The sequence below is a fragment of the Alosa alosa genome, chromosome 2 (genome assembly GCF_017589495.1).
Source record: "Alosa alosa isolate M-15738 ecotype Scorff River chromosome 2, AALO_Geno_1.1, whole genome shotgun sequence".
Lineage (NCBI taxonomy): Eukaryota > Metazoa > Chordata > Actinopteri > Clupeiformes > Clupeidae > Alosa > Alosa alosa.
The window spans coordinates 34980915-35001473 of NC_063190.1; the positions used below are offsets into that span (position 1 = coordinate 34980915).

At 40.3% G+C, this 20559-nt stretch overlaps 7 non-coding genes and 5 pseudogenes across 7 annotated transcripts; all 12 read left to right on the plus strand.

Moving 5' to 3' along the window:
• The first annotated feature begins 685 nt into the window (after positions 1 to 685).
• Positions 686 to 739, plus strand: LOC125291469. The gene has a single exon (XR_007192995.1). It is a non-coding gene; the product is annotated as a U7 small nuclear RNA (small nuclear RNA).
• Positions 740 to 1252: 513 nt separating this feature from the next.
• LOC125291459 lies at positions 1253 to 1309 on the plus strand (annotated as a pseudogene).
• A 2329-nt stretch (positions 1310 to 3638) lies between these two features.
• LOC125291460 lies at positions 3639 to 3695 on the plus strand (annotated as a pseudogene).
• Positions 3696 to 5091: 1396 nt separating this feature from the next.
• On the plus strand, positions 5092 to 5145 carry LOC125291465. The gene has a single exon (XR_007192992.1). It is a non-coding gene; the product is annotated as a U7 small nuclear RNA (small nuclear RNA).
• An 892-nt stretch (positions 5146 to 6037) lies between these two features.
• On the plus strand, positions 6038 to 6094 carry LOC125291461 (annotated as a pseudogene).
• A 1388-nt stretch (positions 6095 to 7482) lies between these two features.
• On the plus strand, positions 7483 to 7536 carry LOC125291466. Its single transcript, XR_007192993.1, has one exon. It is a non-coding gene; the product is annotated as a U7 small nuclear RNA (small nuclear RNA).
• A 319-nt stretch (positions 7537 to 7855) lies between these two features.
• On the plus strand, positions 7856 to 7909 carry LOC125291457. The gene has a single exon (XR_007192989.1). It is a non-coding gene; the product is annotated as a U7 small nuclear RNA (small nuclear RNA).
• A 538-nt stretch (positions 7910 to 8447) lies between these two features.
• Positions 8448 to 8504, plus strand: LOC125291462 (annotated as a pseudogene).
• Positions 8505 to 9890: 1386 nt separating this feature from the next.
• LOC125291455 lies at positions 9891 to 9944 on the plus strand. The gene has a single exon (XR_007192987.1). It is a non-coding gene; the product is annotated as a U7 small nuclear RNA (small nuclear RNA).
• A 311-nt stretch (positions 9945 to 10255) lies between these two features.
• On the plus strand, positions 10256 to 10309 carry LOC125291458. Its single transcript, XR_007192990.1, has one exon. It is a non-coding gene; the product is annotated as a U7 small nuclear RNA (small nuclear RNA).
• Positions 10310 to 10821: 512 nt separating this feature from the next.
• LOC125291463 lies at positions 10822 to 10878 on the plus strand (annotated as a pseudogene).
• A 1390-nt stretch (positions 10879 to 12268) lies between these two features.
• Positions 12269 to 12322, plus strand: LOC125291468. The gene has a single exon (XR_007192994.1). It is a non-coding gene; the product is annotated as a U7 small nuclear RNA (small nuclear RNA).
• The last annotated feature ends 8237 nt before the right edge of the window (positions 12323 to 20559 follow it).

Consider the following 20559-nt stretch of genomic DNA (forward strand, 5'->3'; position numbering starts at 1 on the left):
ACACCAAATAACTTTGACAAGATATGGGAAATATTTTTAAGATTGGAGTCTTTTGAGTAAAGCTTGAATGAGGGCATTAGTTAAACGATTACAATCTTTCAAGAATCTTTCCCAAATCTTGTCAAAGTTGTTTGGTGTAAGGTGGCCATTATTTGCTAACCTGACTCTCGCCAGATGAATTTCATTCCGCTTAGCTCCACTCACATCCATCTGGGACCTCTTCCATTGAGAGTGATTTCTGCACCCGATTTTATGGTACAGCCAATCAGGACGCAGGGCGGGAGTTTCATAGATGTGACATAGCGTAGAAGTGACTGTGAAACCGTTCTCAGCGTCACGGGTTGGCTTCGATGTGAGTGGTTGAAGTAGCACGTCAATAGATGACGGAAAAGTGGCTTATCCAATCATATGCAAGCATTTTTTGATTAGGCCCAACCTTCTGAAGCAACACTCCGATGGATTGGTCCCAGATGGATGAGTGGAGCTAGGCGGAACGAAATTCATCTGGCGAGAGTCAGGTTAATTATTTGCTGGATTATGACTAGTTTGAGATGTAATGACATCACACACACATTAGCATAACCCCACCCACCCAGGGATGTAGAGCTCCTCTGAGTCTGCCCACCATGAGTGAGACCCTCAGCTACAGGATACACATCTGCATCACACACGCTCATCAGCATTGGAATATTTGCTTTTTAGTATTTGTCTAGCAGGCATCTAATAACTAGACGCCCACAATTTTGTCCAAAAATAAAAGTTATTCATTTGGCAGGGTGTAGTTGTCCAAAGCAACTTAAAGCAGTGAAATAACATTTAAATTATCAGCATTGAGACGTTAGAGCTACACTACAATACTAGAATACAATTTAAGGTATTAACATTGATTTGTATTTGTGATTGAGTTTATGGTGCTTTCAACGTCAGTGAGAAAGTATTTTTATAAGTATTTTTGGGGCAGCCGTAGCCTACTGGTTAGCACTTCGGATCTGTAACCGGAGGGTTGCCGGTTCGAACCCCGACCAGTAGGCACCTAACCCCTCACTGCTCCCCGAGTGCAGCTGTTGATGCAGGCAGCTCACTGCACCGGGATTAGTGTGTGCTTCACCTCACTGTGTGTACACTGTGTGCTGTGTGTGTTTCACTAATTCACGGATTGGGATAAATGCAGAGACCAAATTTCCCTCCACGGGGATCAAAAGAGTATATATACATACTATACTTATACTGATTAATGAATCTGCTTTTTAATTAATCATATTTGCTTTTTAGTATTTGTCTAGCAGGCATCTAATAACTAGATGCCCACCTTTCATGTTCAAAAATAAAGAATGGGTTAGACTGCTACAGTACTGCTACTGTGACTGAAAATTTGTATTTTTATAATTATAAGTGACTTGTAAGAGGGGTTCCAATAACAGGTCTAGATTGATACATTTCTCACCCTTATTGGAATTTTCTTAATTGTCCTTACTGCTTCTTAATGCTTATAAATTATATAGTCCATACACCAAACAACTTTGACAAAATATGGGAAAGATTTTAAGATTGGAGTCTTTTGAGTAAAGCTTGAATGAGGGCATTAGTTAAAACGATTACAATCTTTCAAGAATCTTTCCCCGAATCATGTGAAAGTTGTTTGGTGTAAGGTGGCCATAATGGCGGCCTTACATTGTACGATTTTTGGCCTGTTTTCACAGTCGGCTACTAAATTTCGGTAATCATGGGAGTTGTACTGGAATCGCAGGGCCCCGGCCAATTAGATCGCTATGTAAGGTGCCAATCTTAGCGGGTTGTAAGTCAGTCGAGTCAGTCCTTTTCTAGTTTTGCCGTTACGACAAAATCAAACATGTTTGATAATATCGCAAGTCTTTCTTGTCGTGGCTCATGCAAATAGTGACGTGAACTATAAAAACAATAGTGACCTCTCTCCAACACCAAACAGGAAGGGGGCAAAGTAGGCTTACAGCTGTAGCCTATAATTATTTGTTATTCTTATAATATCTGTCATTTCTTATACATATTTAGTCGCTATTCCACGGACAGAACAACTCTATATCGGGTTAGGGATGTCACGCATGAAACAATGCTGCAGAAACACGAAAAATATGACATTGAGTAGGCCTATAGGCTATCATTTCAGTTCCTGTTTATCTATTGCACAATGGGTAATAATTTAAAGGAATCTAGTTGCAGTCTTGTAAATAGTGACCCTGCAAGATCCCTAGTAATTGCAAAATCATAGTCTGTGACTTAAAACTCTACTACTTGTCTTTAGATGTGAAAGGGTCTGAGACTGTAGTCTTTCAAAAATCTTTTCCAAATCTTTGCAAATCTATCCAAAGTCTGTCAGTGTAAGGAGGGCTTTAGATTGACTAATGACTAAAATTGGCACCTTACACTAAACAATCTAGTTGACGGGAGCGCACCGCGATTCCAGCACAACTCCCATGATTTCTGTCCGACTTTGGAAATGTAGTCGCCGACTGTGAAAACAGACCAAAATCGTACAATGTAAAGCCGCCATAAATGTAAGGAGAGCTTTATTTCCTGGATTATGATTAGTTTGAGATGTAATGACATAAAACACACACATTAGCATAACCCCGCCCATCAACAGAGCCTCTGAGTCTGTCCACCATGAGTAAGACCTTCAGCTACAGGATACACAGCTGCATCACACACACTCATCAGCATTGAATATTTGCTTTTTAGTATTTGTCTAGCAGGCATTAATAACTAGACGCCCCACAATTTTGTCCAAAAATAAATTATCATTGCATTGAGACGTTAGGAGCAACACTATGATACCAGAATACAATTTAAGCTATTAGCATTGATTTATATTTGTGATTGAGCAATGGTGCTTTCTCAACGTCAGTGATTAATGAATCTGTGTGAAAGAAAAGACATTACGGACAGTGCTTATGTTTTGGAGTTTTTAAAATGCATTGAAGTTGTCAGACAGCTATTAGCATAACCCCGCCCATCAAGTGAAGAAGAGTTTGTCCACCATGAGTGAGACCCTCAGCTACAGGACACACAGCTGCATCACACACACCACATCAGCATTGGAATATTTGCTTTTTAGTATTTGTCTAGCAGGCGCCTAATAACTAGATCATACAATTTTGTCCAAAAAAAAAGTTATTCATTTGGCAGGGTGTAGTTGTCCAAAGCAACTTAAAGCAGTGAAATAACATTTAAATTATCAGCATTGAGACGTTAGAGCTACACTACAATACTAGAATACAATTTAAGGTATTAACATTGATTTGTATTTGTGATTGAGCGATGGTGCTTTCTCAACGCCAGTGAGAAAGTATTTTTATAAGTATTTTTGGGGCAGCCGTAGCCTACTGGTTAGCACTTCGATCTGTAACCGAGGGTTGCCGGTTCGAACCCCACCAGTAGGCACCTAACCCCTCACTGCACCCCCCTCACTGCAGCTGTTGATGCAGGCAGCTCACTGCACCGGGATTAGTGTGTGCTTCACCTCACTGTGTGTACACTGTGTGCTGTGTGTGTTTCACTAATTCACGGTTTGGGATAAATGCAGAGACCAAATTTCCCTCACGGGATCAAAAGAGTATATATACATACTATACTTATACTGATTAATGAATCTGCTTTTTAATTAATCATATTTGCTTTTTAGTATTTGTCTAGCAGGCATCTAATAACTAGATGCCCACCTTCATGTTCAAAAAATAAAGAATGGGTTAGACTGCTACAGTAATTGCTACTGTGACTGAAAATTTGTATTTTTATAATTATAAGTGACTTGTAAGAGGGGTTCCAATAACAGGTCTAGATTGATACATTTCTCACCCTTATTGGAATTTTCTTAATTGTCCTTACTGCTTCTTAATGCTTATAAATTATATGGGGGTCCATACACCAAACAACTTTGACAAAAATATGGGAAAGATTTTAAGATTGGAGTCTTTTGAGTAAAGCTTGAATGAGGGCATTAGTTAAACGATTACAATCTTTCAAGAATCTTTCCCGAATCATGTGAAAGTTGTTTGGTGTAAGGTGGCCATAATGGCGCCTTACATTGTCTGATTTTGGCCTGTTTTCACAGTCGGCTACTAAATTTCGAAGTAATCATGGGAGTTGTACTGGAATCGCTGGTGGCTCCGTCAATTAGATCGTTAAGTGTAAGGTGCCAATCTTAGCGGTTGTAAGTCAGTCGGAGTCAGTCCTTTTCTAGTTTTGCCGTTACGACAAAATCAAACATGTTTGATAATATCGCAAGTCTTTCTTGTCGTGGCTCATGCAAATAGTGACGTGAACTATAAAAAACAATAGTGACCTCTCTCCAACACCAAACAGGAAGGGGCAAAGTAGGCGACAGCTGTAGCCTATAATTATTTGTTATTCTTATAATATCTGTCATTTCTTATACATATTTAGTCGGCTATTCCACGTGACAGAACAACTCTATATCGGTTAGGGATGTCAATGCATGAAACAATGCTGCAGAAACACGAAAATATGACATTGAGTATAGGCTATCATTTCAGTTCCTGTTTATCTATTGCACAATGGGTAATAATTTAAAGGAATCTAGTTGCAGTCTTGTAAATAGTGACCCTGCAAGATCCCTAGTAATTGCAAAATCATAGTCTGTGACTTAAAACTCTACTACTTGTCTTTAGATGTGAAAGGGTCTGAGACTGTAGTCTTTCAAAAAATCTTTTCCAAATCTTTGCAAATCTATCCAAAGTCTGTCAGTGTAAGGAGGGCTTTAGATTGACTAATGACTAAAATTGGCACCTTACACTAAACAATCTAGTTGGACGGAGCTGCTAGACCATTATTCCAGCACAACTCCCATGATTTCTGTCCCGACTTTGGAAATGTAGTCGCCGACTGTGAAAACAGACCAAAATCGTACAATGTAAAGCCGCCATAAATGTAAGGAGAGCTTTATTTCCTGGATTATGATTAGTTTGAGATGTAATGACATAAAACACACACATTAGCATAACCCCGCCCATCAACAGAGCCTCTGAGTCTGTCCACCATGAGTGAGACCTTCAGCTACAGGATACACAGCTGCATCACACACACTCATCAGCATTGGAATATTTGCTTTTTAGTATTTGTCTAGCAGGCGTTTAATAACTAGACGCCCACAATTTTGTCCAAAAATAAATTATCATTGCATTGAGACGTTAGAGCAACACTATGATACCAGAATACAATTTAAGCTATTAGCATTGATTTATATTTGTGATTGAGCAATGGTGCTTTCTCAACGTCAGTGATTAATGAATCTGTGAAAGAAAAGACATTACGGACAGTGCTTATGTTTTGGAGTTTTTAAAATGCATTGAAGTTGTCAGACAGCTATTAGCATAACCCCGCCCATCAAGTGATGAAGAGTTTGTCCACCATGAGTGAGACCCTCAGCTACAGGACACACAGCTGCATCACACACACTCATCAGCATTGGAATATTTGCTTTTTAGTATTTGTCTAGCGGGCGTCTAATAACTAGACATCACAATTTGTCCAAAAATAAAAGTTATTCATTTGGCAGGGTGTAGTTGTCCAAAGCAACTTAAAGCAGTGAAATAACATTTAAATTATCAGCATTGAGACGTTAGAGCTACACTACAATACTAGAATACAATTTAAGGTATTAACATTGATTTGTATTTGTGATTGAGCGATGGTGCTTTCTCAACGTCAGTGAGAAAGTATTTTTATAAGTATTTTTGGGGCAGCCGTAGCCTACTGGTTAGCACTTCGATCTGTAACCGGAGGGTTGAACCCCGTTCAGAACCCCTGAAGTGCCAGTGAGGCACCTAACCCCTCACTGCTCCCGAAAGTGCAGCTGTTGATGCAGGCAGCTCACTGCACCGGGATTAGTGTGTGCTTCACCTCACTGTGTGTACACTGTGTGCTGTGTGTGTTTCACTAATTCACGGATTGGGATAAATGCAGAGACCAAATTTCCCTCACGGGATCAAAAGAGTATATATACATACTATACTTATACTGATTAATGAATCTGCTTTTTAATTAATCATATTTGCTTTTTAGTATTTGTCTAGCAGGCATCTAATAACTAGATGCCCACCTTTCATGTTCAAAAATAAAGAATGGGTTAGACTGCTACAGTACTGCTACTGTGACTGAAAATTTGTATTTTTATAATTATAAGTGACTTGTAAGAGAGGGTTCCAATAACAGGTCTAGATTGATACATTTCTCACCCTTATTGGAATTTTCTTAATTGTCCTTACTGCTTCTTAATGCTTATAAATTATATGGGGTCCATACACCAAACAACTTTGACAAAATATGGGAAAGATTTTTAAGATTGGAGTCTTTTGAGTAAAGCTTGAATGAGGGCATTAGTTAAACGATTACAATCTTTCAAGAATCTTTCCCGAATCATGTGAAAGTTGTTTGGTGTAAGGTGGCCATAATGGCGGCCTTACATTGTACGATTTTGGCCTGTTTTCACAGTCGGCGACTAAATTTCCGAAGTAATCATGGGAGTTGTACTGGAATCGCGGCGCGCTCCCGTCAATTAGATCGTTAAGTGTAAGGTGCCAATCTTAGCGGTTGTAAGTCAGTCGGAGTCAGTCCTTTTCTAGTTTTGCGTTTACAAAATCAAACATGTTTGATAATATCGCAAGTCTTTCTTGTCGTTGGCTCATGCAAATAGTGACGTGAACTATAAAAACAATAGTGACCTCTCCAACACCAAACAGGAAGGGGCAAAGTAGGCGACAGCTGTAGCCTATAATTATTTGTTATTCTTATAATATCTGTCATTTCTTATACATATTTAGTCGGCTATTCCACGTGACAGAACAACTCTATATAGGTTAGGGATGTCACGCATGAAACAATGCTGCAGAAACACGAAAATATGACATTGAGTATAGGCTATCATTTCAGTTCCTGTTTATCTATTGCACAATGGGTAATAATTTAAAGGAATCTAGTTGCAGTCTTGTAAATAGTGACCCTGCAAGATCCCTAGTAATTGCAAAATCATAGTCTGTGACTTAAAACTCTACTACTTGTCTTTAGATGTGAAAGGGTCTGAGACTGTAGTCTTTCAAAAATCTTTTCCAAATCTTTGCAAATCTATCCAAAGTCTGTCAGTGTAAGGAGGGCTTTAGATTGACTAATGACTAAAATTGGCACCTTACACTAAACAATCTAGTTGACGGGAGCGCACCGCGATTCCAGCACAACTCCCATGATTTCTGTCCGACTTTGGAAATGTAGTCACGACTGTGAAAACAGACCAAAATCGTATTAAATGTAAAGCCGCCATAAATGTAAGGGAGAGCTTTATTTCCTGGATTATGATTAGTTTGAGATGTAATGACATAAAACACACACATTAGCATAACCCTGCCCATCAACAGAGCCTCTGAGTCTGTCCACCATGAGTGAGACCTTCAGCTACAGGATACACAGCTGCATCACACACACTCATCAGCATTGGAATATTTGCTTTTTAGTATTTGTCTAGCAGGCGTTTAATAACTAGACGCCCACAATTTTGTCCAAAAATAAATTATCATTGCATTGAGGCGTTAGGAGCAACACTATGATACCAGAATACAATTTAAGCTATTAGCATTGATTTATATTTGTGATTGAGCAATGGTGCTTTCTCAACGTCAGTGATTAATGAATCTGTGAAAGAAAAGACATTACAGACAGTGCTTATGTTTTGGAGTTTTTAAAATGCATTGAAGTTGTCAGACAGCTATTAGCATAACCCCGCCCATCAAGTGATGAAGAGTTTGTCCACCATGAGTGAGACCCTCAGCTACAGGACACACAGCTGCATCACACACACTCATCAGCATTGGAATATTTGCTTTTTAGTATTTGTCTAGCAGGCGTCTAATAACTAGACGCCCACAATTTTGTCCAAAAATAAAAGTTATTCATTTGGCAGGGTGTAGTTGTCCAAAGCAACTTAAAGCAGTGAAATAACATTTAAATTATCAGCATTGAGACGTTAGAGCTACACTACAATACTAGAATACAATTTAAGGTATTAACATTGATTTGTATTTGTGATTGAGCGATGGTGCTTTCTCAACGTCAGTGAGAAAGTATTTTTATAAGTATTTTTGGGGCAGCCGTAGCCTACTGGTTAGCACTTCGGATCTGTAACCGGAGGGTTGCCGGTTCGAACCCCGACCAGTACGCACGGCTGAAGTGCCCTTGAGCAAGGCACCTAACCCCTCACTGCTCCCCGAGTGCAGCTGTTGATGCAGGCAGCTCACTGCACCGGGATTAGTGTGTGCTTCACCTCACTGTGTGTACACTGTGTGCTGTGTGTGTTTCACTAATTCACGGTTTGGGATAAATGCAGAGACCAAATTTCCCTCACGGGATCAAAAGAGTATATATACATACTATACTTATACTGATTAATGAATCTGCTTTTTAATTAATCATATTTGCTTTTTAGTATTTGTCTAGCAGGCATCTAATAACTAGATGCCCACCTTTCATGTTCAAAAATAAAGAATGGGTTAGACTGCTACAGTACTGCTACTGTGACTGAAAATTTGTATTTTTATAATTATAAGTTACTTGTAAGAGAGGGTTCCAATAACAGGTCTAGATTGATACATTTCTCACCCTTATTGGAATTTTCTTAATTGTCCTTACTGCTTCTTAATGCTTATATATTATATGGGGTCCATACGCCAAACAACTTTGACAAAATATGGGAAAAATTTTAAGATTGGAGTCTTTTGAGTAAAGCTTGAATGAGGGCATTAGTTAAACGATTACAATCTTTCAAGAATCTTTCCCGAATCATGTGAAAGTTGTTTGGTGTAAGGTGGCCATAATGGCGGCCTTACATTGTACGATTTTGGCCTGTTTTCACAGTCGGCGACTAAATTTCCGAAGTAATCATGGGAGTTGTACTGGAATCGCGGCGCGCTCCCGTCAATTAGATCGTTAAGTGTAAGGTGCCAATCTTAGCGGTTGTAAGTCAGTCGGAGTCAGTCCTTTTCTAGTTTTGCCGTTACGACAAAATCAAACATGTTTGATAATATCGCAAGTCTTTCTTGTCGTGGCTCATGCAAATAGTGACGTGAACTATAAAAACAATAGTGACCTCTCCAACACCAAACAGGAAGGGGCAAAGTAGGCTGACAGCTGTAGCCTATAATTATTTGTTATTCTTATAATATCTGTCATTTCTTATACATATTTAGTCGGCTATTCCACGGTGACAGAACAACTCTATATAGGTTAGGGATGTCACGATGAAACAATGCTGCAGAAACACCTAAAATATGACATTGAGTATAGGCTATCATTTCAGTTCCTGTTTATCTATTGCACAATGGGTAATAATTTAAAGGAATCTAGTTGCAGTCTTGTAAATAGTGACCCTGCAAGATCCCTAGTAATTGCAAAATCATAGTCTGTGACTTAAAACTCTACTACTTGTCTTTAGATGTGAAAGGGTCTGAGACTGTAGTCTTTCAAAAATCTTTTCCAAATCTTTGCAAATCTATCCAAAGTCTGTCAGTGTAAGGAGGGCTTTAGATTGACTAATGACTAAGATTGGCACCTTACACTTAACAATCTAGTTGACGGGAGCGCGCCGCGATTCCAGCACAACTCCCATGATTTCTGTCCGACTTTGGAAATTTAGTCGCCGACTGTGAAAACAGACCAAAATCGTACAATGTAAAGCCGCCATAAGTGTAAGGAGAGCTTTATTTCCTGGATTATGATTAGTTTGAGATGTAATGACATAAAACACACACATTAGCATAACCCCGCCCATCAACAGAGCTGAGTCTGTCCACCATGAGTGAGACCCTCAGCTACAGGATACACAGCTGCATCACACACACTCATCAGCATTGGAATATTTGCTTTTTAGTATTTGTCTAGTAGGCGTCTAATAATTAGACGCCCACAATTTTGTCCAAAAATTATTGCATTGAGACGTTAGAGCAACACTATGATACCAGAATACAATTTAAGCTATTAGCATTGATTTATATTTGTGATTGAGCAATGGTGCTTTCTCAACGTCAGTGATTAATGAATCTGTGAAAGAAAAGACATTACGGACAGTGCTTATGTTTTGGAGTTTTTAAAATGCATTGAAGTTGTCAGACAGCTATTAGCATAACCCCGCCCATCAAGTGATGAAGAGTTTGTCCACCATGAGTGAGACCCTCAGCTACAGGACACACAGCTGCATCACACACACTCATCAGCATTGGAATATTTGCTTTTTAGTATTTGTCTAGCAGGCGTCTAATAACTAGACGCCCACAATTTTGTCCAAAAATAAAAGTTATTCATTTGGCAGGGTGTAGTTGTCCAAAGCAACTTAAAGCAGTGAAATAACATTTAAATTATCAGCATTGAGACGTTAGAGCTACACTACAATACTAGAATACAATTTAAGGTATTAACATTGATTTGTATTTGTGATTGAGCGATGGTGCTTTCTCAACGTCAGTGAGAAAGTATTTTTATAAGTATTTTTGGGGCAGCCGTAGCCTACTGGTTAGCACTTCGGATCTGTAACCGGAGGGTTGCCGGTTCGAACCCCGACCAGTAGGCACCTAACCCCTCACTGCTCCCCGAGTGCAGCTGTTGATGCAGGCAGCTCACTGCACCGGGATTAGTGTGTGCTTCACCTCACTGTGTGTACACTGTGTGCTGTGTGTGTTTCACTAATTCACGGATTGGGATAAATGCAGAGACCAAATTTCCCTCACGGGATCAAAAGAGTATATATACATACTATACTTATACTGATTAATGAATCTGCTTTTTAATTAATCATATTTGCTTTTTAGTATTTGTCTAGCAGGCATCTAATAACTAGATGCCCACCTTTCATGTTCAAAAATAAAGAATGGGTTAGACTGCTACAGTACTGCTACTGTGACTGAAAATTTGTATTTTTATAATTATAAGTGACTTGTAAGAGAGGGTTCCAATAACAGGTCTAGATTGATACATTTCTCACCCTTATTGGAATTTTCTTAATTGTCCTTACTGCTTCTTAATGCTTATAAATTATATGGGGTCCATACACCAAACAACTTTGACAAAATATGGGAAAGATTTTTAAGATTGGAGTCTTTTGAGTAAAGCTTGAATGAGGGCATTAGTTAAACGATTACAATCTTTCAAGAATCTTTCCCGAATCATGTGAAAGTTGTTTGGTGTAAAATTACCATAATGGCGGCCTTACATTGTACGATTTTGGCCTGTTTTCACAGTCGGCGACTAAATTTCCGAAGTAATCATGGGAGTTGTACTGGAATCGCGGCGCGCTCCCGTCAATTAGATCGTTAAGTGTAAGGTGCCAATCTTAGCGGTTGTAAGTCAGTCGGAGTCAGTCCTTTTCTAGTTTTGCCGTTACGACAAAATCAAACATGTTTGATAATATCGCAAGTCTTTCTTGTCGTGGCTCATGCAAATAGTGACGTGAACTATAAAAAACAATAGTGACCTCTCTCCAACACCAAACAGGAAGGGGCAAAGTAGGCGACAGCTGTAGCCTATAATTATTTGTTATTCTTATAATATCTGTCATTTCTTATACATATTTAGTCGGCTATTCCACGTGACAGAACAACTCTATATAGGTTAGGGATGTCACGCATGAAACAATGCTGCAGAAACACGAAAATATGACATTGAGTATAGGCTATCATTTCAGTTCCTGTTTATCTATTGCACAATGGGTAATAATTTAAAGGAATCTAGTTGCAGTCTTGTAAATAGTGACCCTGCAAGATCCCTAGTAATTGCAAAATCATAGTCTGTGACTTAAAACTCTACTACTTGTCTTTAGATGTGAAAGGGTCTGAGACTGTAGTCTTTCAAAAATCTTTTCCAAATCTTTGCAAATCTATCCAAAGTCTGTCAGTGTAAGGAGGGCTTTAGATTGACTAATGACTAAGATTGGCACCTTACACTTAACAATCTAGTTGACGGGAGCGCGACCGCGATTCCAGCACAACTCCCATGATTTCTGTCCGACTTTGGAAATTTAGTCGCCCGACTGTGAAAACAGACCAAAATCGTACAATGTAAAGCCGCCATAAGTGTAAGGAGAGCTTTATTTCCTGGATTATGATTAGTTTGAGATGTAATGACATAAAACACACACATTAGCATAACCCCGCCCATCAACAGAGCTGAGTCTGTCCACCATGAGTGAGACCCTCAGCTACAGGATACACAGCTGCATCACACACACTCATCAGCATTGGAATATTTGCTTTTTAGTATTTGTCTAGCAGGCGTTTAATAACTAGACGCCCACAATTTTGTCCAAAAATTATTGCATTGAGACGTTAGAGCAACACTATGATACCAGAATACAATTTAAGCTATTAGCATTGATTTATATTTGTGATTGAGCAATGGTGCTTTCTCAACGTCAGTGATTAATGAATCTGTGAAAGAAAAGACATTACGGACTGTGCTTATGTTTTGGAGTTTTTAAAATGCATTGAAGTTGTCAGACAGCTATTAGCATAACCCCGCCCATCAAGTGATGAAGAGTTTGTCCACCATGAGTGAGACCCTCAGCTACAGGACACACAGCTGCATCACACACACTCATCAGCATTGGAATATTTGCTTTTTAGTGTTTGTCTAGCAGGCATCTAATAACTAGCTGGCCACCTTTCATGTTCAAAGTAAAATTTGTCATTTTTCAGGGTCCTTCATGGCTGGAAGAATGTTACACCATCGCATGTGTGTGTTCTCAGTGTGCTTGGAACACCCACAATTCTGTGTGTTAATGGAGGATTTAAAGTCTGTACTAAACAAGGCAGTTCTCTATGTATACGATTTTGCTTAATGGTTGCTGCTCTGAGGTTTATGTGGTTTAGCAAAAAAAATTAAACATGCATTATTACATTTATTGACGTTGGAGAATGACAGTCGTACATTCAATGTTTTTCCAAAAGAAGCGGACAATTCAGCTTTCTAAGCTTTCTGCTCACTCGCTAGTCTGTTCCACTGTGTGTTTTCTGAATGCTAAAAAGAAGCCTTGCCTCATCCTTGAAGGATCTGACTCGGCAGGGCTCAGTTCTACCAAGCAAGAATCCTCAAGGATCCTCGACTTTGAGAAACAGCCAGAGAAATAGAAAAACTAATAGAGTATTGTTACAGCACTGCAGACATAACTAATAGAGTAGAGTATTGTTACAGCACTGCAGACATATAACTAAGAGTAGAGTATTGTTACAGCACTGCAGACATATAACCAAAGTCCTTTTAGGCAAATCCCTCCACTCGGCGGCCATTTGACAACGCTTTTTGGGCACTCGTCGGGCATGCATTTCGGTAGAAATGCGCGTGCGCAAGGCTTCACGACACCAATCTTGCTCCAGCGGCGAGATCGCAACACATGATTGGCACGATGTCTTCACAACACACCATATGATTGGCTCAATGTATACACATGTCGACGTTTTGCCGAGGAAGGTGGGATATGTGTAGACAACGGCCATATTGGCGTGACAAACTAGCCTCATGCATTTCTATGGAGTATTTTTTGAGTGCTTTGTCTCCATATTAGAAAGTCTCCGATATAACTAAGAGTAGAGTATTGTTACAGCACTGCAGACATAACTAATAGAGTACTGTTTATACAGCACTGCAGACATAACTAATAGAGTACTGTTACAGCACTGCAGACATAACTAATAGAGTAGAGTATTGTTACAGCACTGCAGACATAACGGTAACACTTTATTTGAAGGGGTCTACACGAGGGTGACATGTAACCGTCATAAGAATGTCATGACACATGTCATGCACATTAATGACATAGTATTGATGTTTATGACTGTTGTCATTAAGTGTCATTCGGTTTTTGGAATGTCAAGTTAACATTGTTTGGGTGTCATCATTATAACAACTTGACATTAGGCAAGATGACATTATTTGAGGGTGTCTCTGTCATGACAACTTGACATTAGCCAAGAAAATGTAACCCGTTTACAATATTGTCATGACAATTTGACATATAACTGTGTTTGGCCTGACTTATCTTCTAGGTTTGTAAAGTGAAGGGCCTGAACAATTGACTGTCATGACACCATTATAATTGTGTCATGAATACTTTCCTTGACCTCAACTACAGTGGTACAGTTTTGACTTGTCATTAAGCTGTCACAAAGAACTATTACACACCAAAATAGTTTCCTGACAGTGTCATGAATTGTCATGACAACTTGACATAATTGTTTAATTATTACATGAACAAGTTCATATAACTGTGTTTGGCCTGACTTATCTTCTAGGTTTGTGAAGTGATGGGCCTGAACAATTAGCCAAGAAAATATAAACCGTTGTCATGACAACTTGACATTAGCCAAGAAAGAAATGCAAAATTGACATATGTTTGGCCTGACTCATCTTCTAGGTTCGTGCAGTGGTGGGCCGGAATAATTGATTGACATGACACCGTTATAAATGTTTCATGAATAAGATGGACAACTTGACATTTAACTACTGTTTGGCCTGACTTATCTCTAGGTTTAATATGAGCCTGATTGGCTGTCATGACACCATTATAAATTAGATATTCCCTCAACATATTGAAGGTGCATTGTAGATGGCACCCCACCGAAAATAGCCTACTAATAGTATTACATTATTCTAGTTTAATATCTAAACAGCCCTGCAAGGAAGAGGTGGCAGTGGTGGCGCTGCATAGAGGGGAAACTGCTACACTGATTCTTAGAGAAGAAGACCATAGAAAGTTTAAACAGCAGAAGGACAGCAGAACGATAGTGAGCTGAAGCCATATTTAGATTTTCCACACTGAGAAGAAAAGTTAAAAATAACATTGAAGAGCTAGTTAAAAGGGGTTTTCCCACCAAACCTACTTCTAAGGAAGGAATAACAAAGGGTCGAAATTATGACAAGGAGTTAACTTAGTTGTATGAGTTTTCTCCAGTGAGTGTTTTACCCGTGTTCGTCATTTATGTTAGTAGCAGACATGGCGTGATAGATGTGTTTAATGAGTTAAGCACGTAAAAGTTTTATTTTGCTGTAACTCAGTTGTTTAATGCATTGTGTGGAAATGTATTGATGGTACTGCATAAGCTAAAAACCAATCAGAGTTGAACATGAGTTTAATGATTTGAAGTGCTATTTCATGCTATGTTGAAGCCATGTTAACAACGTGATATGCTAGTGCTGAAGTTTCATGTAGGCTATGTAGTGAATTTATAGATTAAAAATAAGAATAAGCTACTACAGTTCATGAATATGAGTTATATTTCCAGATCTGCTAGAATGTATCGAGAGGGTAATTGAATTGCATTGTTGCCCTGCTATGCAGGTTGTTTTTTTATATTTTTACAACTAAAAGGACAGAAAAGAGAAACAAGGTCATACTGTTTGATATTTGATGTTTAATAAATGCCGGCTATATGTTGGGTAAACTATTTTGGTACTTTCATTTGTCTACTCCTCTTGTGAAAAGTTCCTTAGAACGGCAGCACTTCACTCTACATTAAAATAAGTGCCCCTTTCACACACAAATATGGCGTCTCAGGGGGAATCGAACCCCTCAGTCCCTCAAAACACACCACAAAATGATTGAATGGTACTACTGGTTAGGAATCCGTCATCGTAATGGTGTGTTGGGTAGACTCGTGTATGATTTGAAAAAGCTGCAGAAATGATGGCAATGAAATGGTGCTTAAAGACCAGTATGTGAATAGTTGAATGCATGTTCCACATGCAGTTAGGTTAGCTGGCATGGTAACATGTCCATGTATTATGGTTTTGCTAAATGCATTGCTGAAATAAACTCTTAAGTCATGACTGAGTATGTTATTTGTTGTCATTATAGTTGAAATTAGACTCAATGTTCCAGAAATGTAAAATGTACAGAAATAGGACCTACATGATAGTGTAATGACACTTAATGACTAATGAATAATGTTCAGGAAACATCTCAGATGGTTCACTGTACTTTAGGTCAAAGGTAAGTATTCATGACACTGTCAGGAAACTAATTTGGTGTATAATAGTTATTTGTGACAGCTTAATGACAAGTCAAAACTGTACCACTGTAGTTGAGGTCAAGAAAAGTATTCATGACCAATTTATAATGGCGTCATGACAGCCAATTGTTCAGGCCCATCACTTCACAAACCTAGAAGATAAGTCAGGCCAAACACAGTTATATGAACTTGTTCATGTAATAATTAAACAATTATGTCAAGTTGTCATGACAATTCATGACACTGTCAGGAAACTATTTGGGTGTGTAATAGTTCTTTGTGACAGCTTAATGACAAGTCAAAACTGTACCACTGTAGTTGAGGTCAAGGAAAGTATTCATGACACAATTATAATGGTGTCATGACAGTCAATTGTTCAGGCCCTTCACTTTACAAACCTAGAAGATAGAAGAACACAGTTATATGTCAAGTTGTCATGACAATATTGTAAACGGGTTACATTTTCTTGGCTAATGTCAAGTTGTCATGACAAAGACCCGTCAAATAATGTCATCTTGGCTAAGTTGTCATAATGATGACACCCAAACAATGTCAACTTGACATTCCAAAAACCGAATGACACATTATGACAGTCATAAACATCAATAATGTGTCATTAATGTACATGACGTGTGTTATGTCATTCTTATGACGGTTACATGTCACCCTTATGTAGACCCCTTCAAATAAAGTGTTACCGACATAACTAATAGAGTACTGTTTATACAGCACTGCAGACATAACTAATAGAGTACTGTTACAGCACTGCAGACATAACTAATAGAGTAGAGTATTGTTACAGCACTGCAGACATAACTAATAGAGTACTGTTTATACAGCACTGCAGACATAACTAATAGAATACAGCATACTCCTCTCTAGTACAGAGCAGTTACTAGCCTGACGAGCCAGACCCACATCAAGATGTAGTGTCTGGGAACTCACCATTGGCAGTGCTGAATCCGAGGGGCGGGATAGATGGTTGTCTTTCAAATTCCCTCTGCACACAATAGGATAGCGCTACAACTCATGAGTCCTGTGCGTTTTCCCACAAGCGGAGCTAGTTAGCTAGTTAATCAAACTTTTATCAACTTAAAAAAAGATTAACTCGAGTCGCGATTCAAAGACAGCTGTTCGCCAGCAACAGCATCCATCTTCTTTGTTTTCAAGTAGCAGGGAATTCACACGGAACCGTCAATCAAATGAAGTTTGATTTTTCCAGCTTGCACGCCAACAGAGAGTTGCTAGACTACCCTGGCTGCTTTGCTGCCGCTACTTATGTGTCTACGGGGTTGGGGGGGGTTGCCCACGCCGGCCCTTGAGCCAAAAGTTTTGCCCACCCCTGATTTAGAAGGTGCGGAAAACTGAACTGAACTAATTTCCTCATGATTGTTCTCACTTTGGCCCCCATGCTAGCGCTTAGTAGTGCAGTTTCACTAGTTAGCCCAATGCTAGCGCTTAGTAGTGATGTTTCACTAGTTAGCCCCATGCTAGCGCTTAGTAGTGCAGTTTCAGTAGATAGTCCAATGCTAGCGCTAAGTAGTGCAGTTTCACTAGTTAGCCCCATGCTAGCGCCCAATGCTAGCGCTTAGCAGTGCAGTTTCACTAGTTAGCCCCATGCTAGTGCTTAGCAGTGCAGTTTCACTACTTAGCCCCATGCTAGCGCTTAGTAGTGCAGTTACACTAGCTAGCCCCATGCTAGCACTTAGCAGTAGTTTCACTAGTTAGCCCAATTCTAGCGCTAGTAGTGCAGTTTCACTAGTTAGCCCCATTCTAGCGCTAGTAGTGCAGTTTCACTAGTTAGCCCCATGCTAGCACTTAGTAGTGATGTTTCACTAGTTAACCCCATGCCCTCAAAGACATTCTCTTTTGCTCTCTCTTTCTCTCTCTCTTTCTGTCTGTCTTTCTCTTTCTTACTCTTCTCTCTCTTTCTCTTTCTCTGCCACAGCCAGCATGGTTGGCAGAATGGGAATTCTGTACACCTTGAATGGGAATAGGAATTCTGTAAGCCTGAATGGGAATGGGAATTCTGTAAGCCCGGCTAATACATATTCATCTGTCATTAATGTCTCTAGAATAAAATGCACTGGCATTGTAAATAAAAACTTTTGAGCAGACATGTCATGAACTTTAGACAGTTATTCGTGAAGCCCTGTGGCATTATGCCTCACCATACTCAAACTCACCGCCCGAACCCTTTACAACAACCTCAGGCAGACACGCTGACATCTGCTGTGTGCTTCCCTGTGATCAGCCTTTAAAACCATTGGATTAGATTCAGCAGCACACGTCTGGATGCCGCTCTGCTCAGCTTGGGTAAATGACAACAGAACAAAAAATCACTGCCCTATTTTCTCCAGATTGATGTGTGTGTGTGTGTGTGTGTGTGTTTTGCAGAGGCACAAAGACGAAACCCACTTCTGAATTCTTCAGTTGAACCCACCAATCACATCTCTCACGGAGGAGATTCAAACTGCAGCTTTGACACTTATGAGGACAGAAAAGGGCTGTCTAGACCAGCTGCTATAGAGCAGAATTTTGACAGCTGTTTGGATTTTCTCTTAGATAGGCCTGCAAGTCATAACCCAACATCAGTTTGTTAGTGAACAAACATCCCCCAGGCTGCCAAATATTACCAATTTACCTGCATAGTCAAGATCACTGATCTTTGCAAATATTATTATAGTTATTTGGTCTAAAATGTTGGTATTTGGTAAAAAGCAAACATGGTCATACAACCTGTCTAGACTAGAATCAACATTTCCCTTGGATCTCTGTCCAAGAACACACACACACACACACACACACACACTCCCATGACAAGTCGTCAGCTTCCTATAGCTCTGGCAGTTCACAAACACTAACACACACACACACACACACACACACCCTCACACACACACACATACAAAGTCAGACCTGAAAGCACACTGACTTTTAGACCATCAATGACATCTGAAAGCACACAAAGCACAGACACACACACATGCACACACACACACACATTCCTCGCTGACTAGAAAGGCATGCATCAGAGAGCTGGCCGTCTCTTTTGACACCTACCCTACATGCTTGATGAATGGCTCTCCCATCTGTGACATTTCTTCGCAGGCAGAAGCCAAGCCCACCCCGTTCGGAGCAAGGACCCCTTTGTTGCCTGCGGAGATGCAGCGCTTTTGATGTCCGTAGCTGTTGTTGTTGTTGTAGGTCTTTGCTTACACCTACCGTGTTGGTGCACGTCAGTAACTCTTAATGTCATGGTCTTCAGCACGTAATGATTTTCAATAAGAAAAGACGGCGTGACATTTCCATCAAAGCTATGGCTCCTCTGCCGTGGTCGCTAACGGAGACAGGCAATGGGTCCCCTGATAGCGGCACACCGTGACACGGCTGTGCTTCGGCCCCGATCTGGCCCAGATCCAGCATCCACCAGCAAGGGGGGGGGTTTGGGGGGTTCTGGTGCTGTCCTCACCTGATATGCCCTCTGCGCTCGGCTACACACACCAGCTGCATCTGACTCACACACACACACAGACACATGTACACACGTGCACTGCTACACCAGTGGCCAACCTACATACACACGCACACACTCACACACTCTCACCGCCTCCGTCAGTTCTACAGTGGAGGCCTGTGGCAATGCAGCGCAGGGCAGTGATGGACGCTGTTTACCTCACGGATATAAAATCTCCATTTGGCTAATGAGCTGTTGTGTGATGTTAGCATTCAGGCCCCCCTTTGGAATAAAATGATCCAATAAGGGTATCTGCAATGGAGGACAGTGGCGCCAAGCTCGCAGTTTCACACATACACACACACACACACACACACTCTCTCACACACACATACACACATACACACACACACGCACACACTCACATACACACAAACATACACACACACACATTCTCAGTGTTTTTATGGTGTCCTTGGTCAGGGCTGCACACTAGAGACTCAGACAGGGGAACAGGACACATTTGTTGGCCCAATTTCAATAGTCTTTTATGGCTCATCTTCTCCCCCCTGCCCCCTCGTCTTCAGCGCCACCCCCTGATCTATGGGACACTGGAGAGGACAGACGCAGCATGGTGGCCGGAAAACCACCCAGACGGCGCTTCGATCTGCGCTGATGGAACGTGTAAACAGAACCTTCATCCAGCTTGAGGGTTCTCATTTGATAGATAGATAGATTACTTTATTCACCCCCAAAGGGAAATTATGGTGTTTGATAGGTTTGAGGTTTAGGTTTACGGCAGAATGCCCCAAAAAAAGTTTTTCTGTCTTTTTGCACAAACATTGGAGAACAGCACCACACAAAGGGTGGAGAATAGCATTCACACACGGAGAATAGCGCCACACACGTTGGAGAATAGCGCCACACACACGTTGGCAGTCTCACCTTGGCCCTCAGTGAGGATGGTCTGTTTGTCTGTGTCGGCAGCTCACACATTCTGCTGCGCTCCTGAAATGTCATGACCTTTACCTTCACGACAAATCAATGGTCATAGAACACAGGTGAGAATGA